Raw genomic sequence first — 10,148 nt, 5'->3', positions numbered from 1 at the left:
GACAGCGGGGGAGGGAAGCAACCAGTTCTCTCTCCCTTTCCCCAGCCCTTTGTCCAGCTTGTCAGTTTACACTGTAAGCTCTTTGGGGCATGGACTATGCTACTTGGTGTTTATTTGGCACCTAGCATAATTGAGCCCTCTTGGTTAGCTCACTAATAAATAATAAAGGACTGTAGTATTGTAACAATCCAACTAGTAACTTTATGGGGAGGAAAAACATAAGGCAAGAGGTGGCTGGCTGACGGAATGTGCTTTACATTTATTATTACCAGGTTCTTTCAGGATAATTTTCTTTTTCTTCCTGCTCCCACTAGAACAGGATTTCTCCTGAAAGATTCATTTCCTGAATGACAGGTTTCAGAGTAGCAGCCGTGTTAGTCTGTATTCGCAAAAAGAAAAGGAGTACTTGTGGCACCTTAGAGACTAACACATTTATTAGAGCATAAGCTTTCGTGAGCTACAGCTCACTTCCGATGAAGTGAGCTGTAGCTCACGAAAGCTTATGCTCTAATAAATTTGTTAGTCTCTAAGGTGCCACAAGTACTCCTTTTCTTATTTCCTGAATGGTTTGTAATCAACAGCTGCTGCCCTGATCTCAGTGTGAACCCTGCATGATCTCTCCTCCCTATGGGTTATTAGCTGTCGAAACAGCAGAATCATTGTCTGAACTCACTGGTTGCAGGCTCTGTTATTCAACATGGTGTGTACTGATGGCTCTTTCCACCCCTACTGAATACAGGCCAATTCCAGTTTCTGGAGCCGGGGGTGTGATGGGAGAAAGGAGCTGCTGTATCCATAGGTGCAAGAAGTCTGGGTGTGGAGGGTGCTGCAGCACCGCCAGGTTTGGACCCGGGGTCCCACTCAGCTGCCAGCCCCGCACCCCTGCCGGCCCCAGAGTCCCACTCCGCTACTGGCCCTGCACCTGGGGGCTCTGCTGGTGGCCTCTGGGTCCCGGTTGTCAGCACCGCATGCGGGGTCCCAGCTGCCAGCCCCTAGTCTCGGTTCCACACCCACTCCTAGCTGTAGCCCCAGCCTCCACTGTCTTCCCCCATCCGCATCCCCCATCCCGGAGCCACAACCTTGCTTCCAGCCCCAGCTCAAGGGGGGTGGTGAGGGGCATGGACAGGGGTAAGAGGGGTGCATCTCAGCACCACCCACTCCAAAAACTGTTCCAGCGCCACTGGCAGTATCAGGAGGAAGACATGGCATCGGGGGAGAGGCATTAGAAAGAAGCCACGGGTGGATGGGGTCACTATAGAGAACCTGGTTTCATGGGAATGTGCCAGCTACATCCACAGCACTTTCCATTCTGTATTTTGTTCTCAATAGTGGTGTCTGATTCTAATCTCAAAGCATTTCCTGAGTTCTGTTGGTCCTTCTCATTGACCAAGTGTGGCCATCTTGGACCATCTGTTTCTGATGGAGCATGTGTGCTGTGTAGCAAGGGGGACCAAACAAACATGACTCTGATCTCAGTTCCAACCAAATCACCAAGTTAAAGGGCAAGGGGCAGTATGTCAGTGGTGTAACGTGCCCCAGGGTTTTGCCTGTCTCTAGTATATCGAGATCTACTTCTTCCTCTCCCCTGTGATCTCCTAAATAGCTGCCTGTTTTTACACTCATGTACTTTTCTCCCCAGCTATAGATTGCTATCAGCATGGAGGCTTCCCCACTTTCAGGCATGGAATCAACACAGCTAAGATGCTCCTTAAGCTTCACCAGAAGGTCTCACCTAGAAGTGAAATTCCGCTTGAAGGTCTGTCTGTAATCAGCTCAGCCCTGATTGAGTTTCACATCCCTCTGCCTGGGGGCAGGTCTAAAAGGGCTGAGGGAGCTAGAGGATAGCTGTCACTCAGCAGGGGAAGACCTGCCTCCAGGAATGACTTGATTTCTACAGGTGGAGAAGCTGCTCCCTAGGATCAGGCTGTGACTGATCTGGGCAGGGACAGGCAGGATGGTATGGACATGTGGTTTCTGTACTGGTTACCTTACTGAGTCAGAATGACATGGGAACTGAGTCAGCCAGAGCAGAAAGTGTGAGTTTTGCTTGGGAGGTGACGCATGAAGGTGTGAATCCCCAGGCTTGCTAAGGAGGGGAGCTGAGTGCATTTGGGGAGGAAATGAAATCACCATATCCACCCTCGGAGACCAGAATAGCTCAGGAAATACCCCTGGCCCTCTTCTCAGGTTCCCACTTGGCTTGGAGCTAGGACTGGGAGCTGATCTGTTCAGCTTGAATGGAGAAGTTGGCGGGTGTTTCTGCACCACTGGAATACACATGATTCAAAGTGGAAAAGGGGGTCTGAACTCGAGCCCCAGAACCATTACTGTTTTGGAGCATCGCTCCCACTGTTTCACAGCCGGCTCATGGCAGGGCTGTCTCCAGCAGATAATCTTTCCCATAAAACCCTTGTGCTGGTTGTCCCATAGTAGCTGAGTGTGGCTCATTAACCCTTTCAGTGCCTTACACCTTTGGGGTCAGGCTGTGCTTTGCCTTGCAGTGGATGCAAGGTGGAGAAGCAGGCACAAGAAGTTGTCCTCTACCCCCTATGCCCCTGAATGGGGGCTGGGTATAATAGCATGGAATAGCTTGTCCATAGTACCAGAGCTCTGCTTGCCACACCAGAGGAGATATAGGTGGATTTAAACTATTTTTATGCTCTCCCAATTTTCAGGGAAGCTGGAGGCTGATTCTACCCTGGGCATAATTTAGAGCAGCCTGAGGGCTGCTCTAAGGTCTGCTGGCTTAGAGTAGCTGTGTAGGGTACTGCAGAGCTGGCCCTCTGCCAGCTGCAGATTGCCTGCCATGGTGAGGGAATTGCCAGTGGGTTGATTAGGGCAGGATTATGACCTTGCTGAGGTGAGAAAGTGTCACTAAGAGGCCATAGCATATGTCAGAACCTGAGCCCTTGCATTCAGGCCCAAGATAGCAACATGAAATGACATCTATAGTTGTCTCTGCTGAAAATAAATAGATCAGGTTCACGGCATGACTCCCTTGCATTGACTCCTCTGTGATGCAAAACAGCTGCAAAATCCATTTAACAGGCTGGTTAAGATGGATTTCCAGCTGCTTTCTGTCACTCAAGGCTTAAATTCTGCCCGAGCAGTCTGGAGCAGAACTCCGGTAAATATTTTCAAATCTGTGGAACCCTGGTGCTCTCCCCTCCCTGCTCAGGGCTGAAGCCTTGGGGATCTGGGAAATACTCGGGGAGAATTTAAGACCTGGTGCTACTGGAGTGGTGCAAACAGCTGGAGCATGCTGGTGAATCTGGCCCAGTAGCTCCTTGGTTTGATCTGATCAGACTGTTCTATTTGAGGAAGCCGTGACCATCATTCTCCCCTGCCTGGCTCATTGCAGAGTGATGCTGATTGCAGATGAAATTGATTGCTAACCACACAACTGCTTGTGCAACTTTCTCTGTGCTGGGATTGAGCTGGCAGGGCACGAGGGGCCTGGTTTCATTTAACCTGAGTTCCTGTCACATGGGGATCCCAGGACTGCTCTTGGTATGGGTGGTAATGAGGTCAAGCCCCAGAGCTTGCAGATAAAGACAAGCTGCTTGTTAAATTCCTGGTGTAAATTTCAAGACAATCCTCTGCAATGAGCTAGGATTTCACCTTGGGATTCCCTCAGTGTTCTGCCAATGTATCTATCCTCTAGCCTGGAAAGATCCCTCTTCCCTGCTGAGCAGAGAGGAATTCATTCCCCATGTTTGTTTGGTTTTTCAGTGCTGCTCCACCAGTTGGCTACCAACCACAGACACCCACACTGGCTTTACAAGCACTCCCGCGCTCATTCTCCCACGCTCCATGCAGCTTAGAGTTGCTTCCAGCTGAGATGAGTTTGGCTCAAGCAGGAGGAGGTCTCGTTTTGGTTCAACCCGCAGAGCCCCAATTCCGGTCTCAGCTGCCGTAGGCCACGCATGTGGGTTAGGACTTGGACGAGGGGTTGCCTGCCCCAGTGTCTCGCTACAAGCCAGCGAGAAGCAATTTCCCATCTTGCTGTCACCAAATATCAATGTGGAAAGAGCATCAAGGCGTTGCCTAAAAATGGGACTGGATGTTTTCACACATGCCGGCAGAAGCGCAAGTGCAGCTCCTACAGACATCAGCCAGGTGACACAGGTGTAAGCAGTGTCAAGGGCTTTCCCTTCGCCCTTTCCTTGCTTCTTGACACGCAGCCAGAAAGCAGAAGACCAGATGTTTGAAGTGCAGGCAATGCGATGTTTATTGGGATTAATCCCAGCGAGCATATCCACAGCTCTGTATGCTGCAGAGCCTTTTCCCTTTCCTCCTCCGTAGCAGGCCCAGATTTACCTGCAATGCATGCCCCTAGTGCCACCCCTTACTATTCATGGTCCTATTCTGTTCTGGAGGGTCTTGAGTCTGGGGCCTTCGGTACCATCTCTTTTGTATCTCACAGGAGCGGTAGGGAATGAGGGTATTTACGGGCAGGGATACCTTTTCTCTGGCTTGTGGTTGTTTCTTATGCCTTTTCCCCTGCCCCCATCCTCGCCCCCTCTTGACTGGTTGCTTGACCTTGTCTTGAGATAGGAGTCGAGGTAGTCTTCAAGTGCACACTCATACATTACGCTCCCACCATACCACGTAACACACGAGCTCTATCTCTTTTTATCCCATCTGGTTGTGGCCAGATGTAATACACAGTGTCATTGCTCACACATACAAGTGAGAATAGACAAATATGTAAAGTCAAATGGGCAAACAAAACCCAAAATTCTATCTCAGGCCAATCTACAGACCTGACTGCTACATTATCATCACTAGCACTCCAAAGAAGCGGGAGCTGAATTAGGCTCATTGGCTGCAGGTTAATATATGTTGTTAGCGCAGCTGAGAATCAGGGCAAACCTGGGCTAAGCACTAGTTGTGTCTGTGGAAGACGCTTGATTCTTCACGTCTTCTTGGGCTGTTATTTATACCTGTGAAGTGGGGTGCTGAAATGCTGCTGTTCTGAGATGGGGAGCAGGGGCCTCAGGTGGTTACTGGATGTAGGTTGGGGCATCTGGACAGACAGATGGATAGCAAATTGTGAGCACCACCTTGCCTCCAGGGAACTGGATTAGCTGACCTCTCAAGGACCTTTCTAGACATCCGCTTCTATGATTGAGAAGGGATCGGCCTGTGGCAGTAATTTGAGATCTGAATGTCAAGCCACTGCAAAGTTTCGTGGTGTTTGGGTCAGGCCTACTCACTTCTCAAGCCACCCCCCAGTGGCTGGCTCAGAGCCAGTGCCAGAAAACCAACCAAGCCCCAGAGCACAGGATGGGGAGACCACGAACCAGACAGAGCTAAAACAGCAGCATGAAAGATGAAGTGGTTAGGAAAACAGAAGGGTTTTGTTTTGTACAGCTGGGCAAAGCTTCTGAGCTTTGCAGTGTCTGTGCCAGCTGCTACTCTGAGATCCCTCTGAGTCTGCGCAGTTCTGGAGCGACTCTGCTGACGTCATTGGCACCTACTTCTCAGGGATATTAGGAGGAACTGTCTGGGAATAAGTGCTTTGAACACATAGGGCCAAACCCTTGGCTGATATAAATCAGCATTGCTCCATTTAAGGTATTGGAGCTATGCCACTGTATGCCAGCACAGGATCTGGCCCATTAAGTGCTATCTGTGTTGATGAGTATTATTATTACACTAGTGTAACTGAGCGGGATTTGGCCCTCTGAAGGCCCTTTCTCACCAGTACTGCCCGAGGTTCCCCTCCACCTGTGATAGCAATTGCACAATCTCTGGTGCAGACTGCGGCACTAGGCACTGCATTGTGCAGACCTGCTCTGAGCTGAGTGAGACACCAGGTTGGCAAAGATGCCAGAGCCATGTCTATACTAATGTTTCCATCAGAGTTACTACCACAGTTAGTCAGATGGAGCAAACAGATCTAATACATGCAAGTCCAACAGGCAGGTGTGGACAGGTGACTCTGCAAGGTGACAAAACCTCACCCCACGCCACTAAACTCACTTCAGCAAGAGACCCCGACACAAGTTCATGTGAGCTGTGCATCCAAGCATAGTGCGCAATCGGTGTAACCACCAGCTTCCCCTCTGAGCTCCTTGCAGGGGTGATATTTGCAGAACAGAAAGCAGGGGCAGCTCAATTTCCTTTTTGTATTTCACCCCCCCTCAGTCTGGATTGGAGCCTGCATTTGATTAGGATTGTATGGGGCCCTAGAACCAGAGAGATTTAGGGACTCCCCTGTGAGGAGCAGTGCGTACACTGTCAGTGTGCAAAGACATTGTGACGGTCAAGGGACCGTTGGCTTCCTTCCACTGCTCCACCAAAGAGGCAACAAATATGGAGACGGTGGACCTGAGTCTCTGTTGATTTGCAGCTTGGGCCAGATCCTCCGAACCGACCTTCTCTTATTGGTGCAGCTTGCAAAGGAGGTGGAAGGGCCCTAAGATGGCTGATTCTCAGGCCTGGCTGAAATAGCCCCTATGAGACCACTTTAGGAGCCAGATGGCTGAAGCGCAAGGATACACTGGCCACAACCTCCTTTCCTGTGCCCCCTCTGTGCGGGCTGGGAGGGAGTGATACAGAGCTGGCCATGCCTACCGGAGGATTCCACTCAAGTCTGTACTAAAACACAGCAATGTTGTGCGGCAGTTTAGGACAGGAAGGGGAGAAAACAATTGTCTCTAGCTGCCACAGCAGAGGGAAATTAGGGAGGCGGAACCTAGCTACCAAAGTTGAAGGTGGTTAGTTCTTTGGAGGCGGGAGCATCTTTGTTCTGTGTTTGTACAGCGCCTAGCACAATGGGGCCCTTTCAGAGCTAGGGCTCCCAGGCCCTCCAGCAATACAAGTAATAACATGAGACTGACAGCCTTGCGCTTTCAGATTGGGGGGATTGCTGACGGGCATGAGCAGACAGGCGATTGCTGACGGGCACGAGCAGACAGCAATTTTTTTTCATTTAATCTGAAATACAGCGACTCCAGCAGCACAGCGCCTGCTAACTCAGCAGCAGGGCATTGGCTCCGGGGGAAAAGCACTCTCCACTGTGTCACGCAGGGGTTCTGTGGCCATCTCCCAGGCAGGAACTAACAAGGCCTTCCCCGGTTTCGTCCATGACGACAGCACAGGGTGGCACGTCTGGACTCTGCTGACATGCATGTCGAGGCTGACTGTGAGCAGGAAGTTTTCTGACAAGGCCCTGCAAGAGAACGATCATTAGATGGATGCTACAGAAAGGAACGTTACCCACAGATTGTGTCTCTTCCCCGCAGGCCCTGCCTTTCTCAGCAATCGCTCTGTCTGATGGTCTTGCAAATGAAACTCTTCCAGCTTCATAATGAAACAAAACAGAAAGCAATAACGTGGATCATGAGCCTTTCTCCTCTCTGAGCAAAATGCTTCCACTGGCCCTGAATCGCTATGGAGGCGCGTTGAAGGGATGATGCTGTTAGGATGATGCTAACATTGTCTCTAAAGGTGGGACGTGTCCTCAGTTATCAGCCCCATTCCTTGCGGTGGGAAGCTGGGAATGACGGTGCTCCCAGGGTGAGAGAGGAACAAGGGAGGGGTTTTTCCAGCTTGCGGCCTTCCTTCCCACGGCTTGCCCCCCATGCACTCCTTCGCTCGGACATCCATCTGCCAGATGTTTTTGCCAGGAGGAGTGCAAGTTGCAAAGAGGAGCTTCCTCTTCTGCTCTCTTTGGAATCTTTTTCATGGCGCATCCTCCCCCAACTCAGAACCTGATGCTGGGCAGAGGTGCCAGGCAGTGAATCAGCCCCCGCTTCCTGTGAATCAGCTGTTCTGCGGGAAGCCGGGGAGGGCTGAGAAGCAAACCGGGCACTTGTTGGAAAACTTTAGATTAGGGGTCTCAAAGTCCCGGTCCCTAGAAAACCAACATGAAGCAATGCAGGCAGCATCACATGGTTCCTAGTGATTGACCTTGGAGAGCTTTTCGGTGTTGTGTTATGAATCTATTTCTCGGTTGGTGGAGGACTGGGAATTTCCACCCACCTGGGAAAAATCCTGAAGTCTCATCCTGGGGCAGGGTGGGGGGAATTATTCATAACAGTGAGGGTTGAAGAGGGAAGTAGTAAAAATCTACACCCTATATCCTGAAGAATGATCTCTCACTCTCACAGATCTTGGGAGACAGGCCAGTCCTTGCTTACAGAAGGACTGTAAAGCCCCCTGCCTGAAGCAAATACTCACCAGCAACCACACACCACACAACAAAAACACTAACCCAGGAACCTATCCTTGCAACAAAGCCCGTTGCCAACTCTGTCCACATATCTATTCAAGGGACACCATCATAGGACCTAATCACATTAGCCACACCATCAGAGGCTCGTTCACCTGCACATCTACCAATGTGATATATGCCATCATGTGCCAGCAATGCCCCTCTGCCATGTACATTGGCCAAACCAGATGGTCTCTACGCAAAAGAATAAATGGACACAAAGCAGACGTCAAGAATGATAACATTCAAAAACCAGTCGGAGAACACTTCAACCTCCCTGGGCACTCAATTACAGACCTAAAAGTCACAATACTCCAACAAAAAAACTTCAAAAACAGACTCCAATGAGAAACTGCAGAATTGGAATTAATTTGCAAACTGGACACCATTAAATTAGGCTTGAATAAAGACTGGGAGTGGAGAGGTCATTACACAAAGTAAAAACTATTTCCCCATGCTAATTTTTCCCCTACTGTTAATCACACCTTCTTGTCAACTGTTGGAAATGGGCCATCCTGATTATCACTACAAAAGTTTTTTTTCTCCTGCAGATAATAGCCCACCTTAATTGATTAGTCTTGTTATAGTTGGTATGGCAACACCCACTTTTTCATGTTCTCTGTGTATATATATCTTCCTACTGTATTTTCCACTGCATGCATCTGATGAAGTGGGTTTTAGCCCACGAAAGCTTATGCCCAAATAAATTTGTTAGTCTCTAAGGTGCCACAAGTACTCCTCATTCTTTTTGCTGAAACAGACTAACACGGCTACCATTCTGAAATGGGGGGTGGGTTCTCCACTGAATACCTGCCCCAGTCCATCACAGCTAGGCTATGAAGAGCCTTGGTGGCTAGGCTGATGCACCAAGCTGTGGTCTATGATCAACAGTTCTGTAGGCAGAATTATAAAGCAATTGCTGCCCATCATACTAGGCAGCACCACCCCAGGGCCCTCCAAAAGCCATGCTGCACAAACACAACTCCCACTGCTCCAGTTGCAGTGTCTGCTAATGCATGAAGCAGAGTGAGCTCCCACTTGTGGGATGTGCAAGTGACAGGGATGCGGCGGAAGTTCTCAGTTCCAGTTCTAACCCTGGCTTTCCTCTTCCAGCAGCCATAAAGCCTACGCTGCTGGTGGGGTTGAGCGCAGCAACTGCTATCCCAGCTTTGGCCTGTCTTACTCTAGGACCTTTTCTTGTAAGCACAAACTCCAGCCAGTCCCTACCCAAGCTGTCAAGTGACACTGCCATCAGTGCAGAGTAAATGAAGAGCACTGAGTAGACTGAGGCGGCTGCTGCCTGCCTGAGGGGGATGTTCCTGCTAGTGAATGGGCGAGGAAGGAGGTGACCCCTTTACCTGTATCCCAGACTCTCCCAGGAGAAGCTCCTTCCTGGGGCGGGCTGGAGTGGGGGTGACCCTTGTATTGCCTGGAATGCTGCTGTGAATGCTGTTAATGAGCAAGGGGGCCGAGAGGTCAGACCCCTGGGCACTTTGGAAAACACCTTTATTCCCCTTCAGGAGCCTCCCTGGGAGAGGCAGGGTATGCGGCAGGGAGCTGCATTTCAGAGTGGGCTTTGTTTCCCAGGAGCCCCATGTTGCTACTGTTGGGGGTGTATGTGTGGAAATCCTTGTGTGGTGCTGCCAGGGAACCAGCTGCCTCAGGATAAAGGTGAGGTCAGCAGCACCCCATGTGTTCCTGTTCCGCCCTGGAGCTATGGTTAACTGCTGTGCCTTCCCTCTCTGACTCAGCCCTGCTGCTTTCTGTTCCTTGTCACTGGGGGAAGGCAGGAGTACAGACTAACACGGCTGCTACTCTGAAACCTATCCAAACCTACTGGCCTTCATGGATTTATGATCTGAAAGTGTCAGCTTAAATCTGCCTCTAGCTCTCCATTAAAATTACTCTGAGTGCCTCCTCCTAG

The 10,148-nt window shown here is 50.2% G+C and overlaps 1 long non-coding RNA gene across 1 annotated transcript; it reads left to right on the top strand.

Annotated features, from left to right (window-relative positions):
- The first annotated feature begins 729 nt into the window (after positions 1-729).
- On the top strand, positions 730-5,547 carry LOC119862083. The gene is made up of 3 exons (XR_005295140.2): positions 730-841; positions 1,640-1,756; positions 3,733-5,547. It is a non-coding gene; the product is annotated as an uncharacterized LOC119862083 (long non-coding RNA).
- The last annotated feature ends 4,601 nt before the right edge of the window (positions 5,548-10,148 follow it).

This window comes from Dermochelys coriacea, chromosome 10 (genome assembly GCF_009764565.3).
Source record: "Dermochelys coriacea isolate rDerCor1 chromosome 10, rDerCor1.pri.v4, whole genome shotgun sequence".
Taxonomy (NCBI): domain Eukaryota; kingdom Metazoa; phylum Chordata; order Testudines; family Dermochelyidae; genus Dermochelys; species Dermochelys coriacea.
This window is presented reverse-complemented; position numbering and strand designations above follow the sequence as displayed.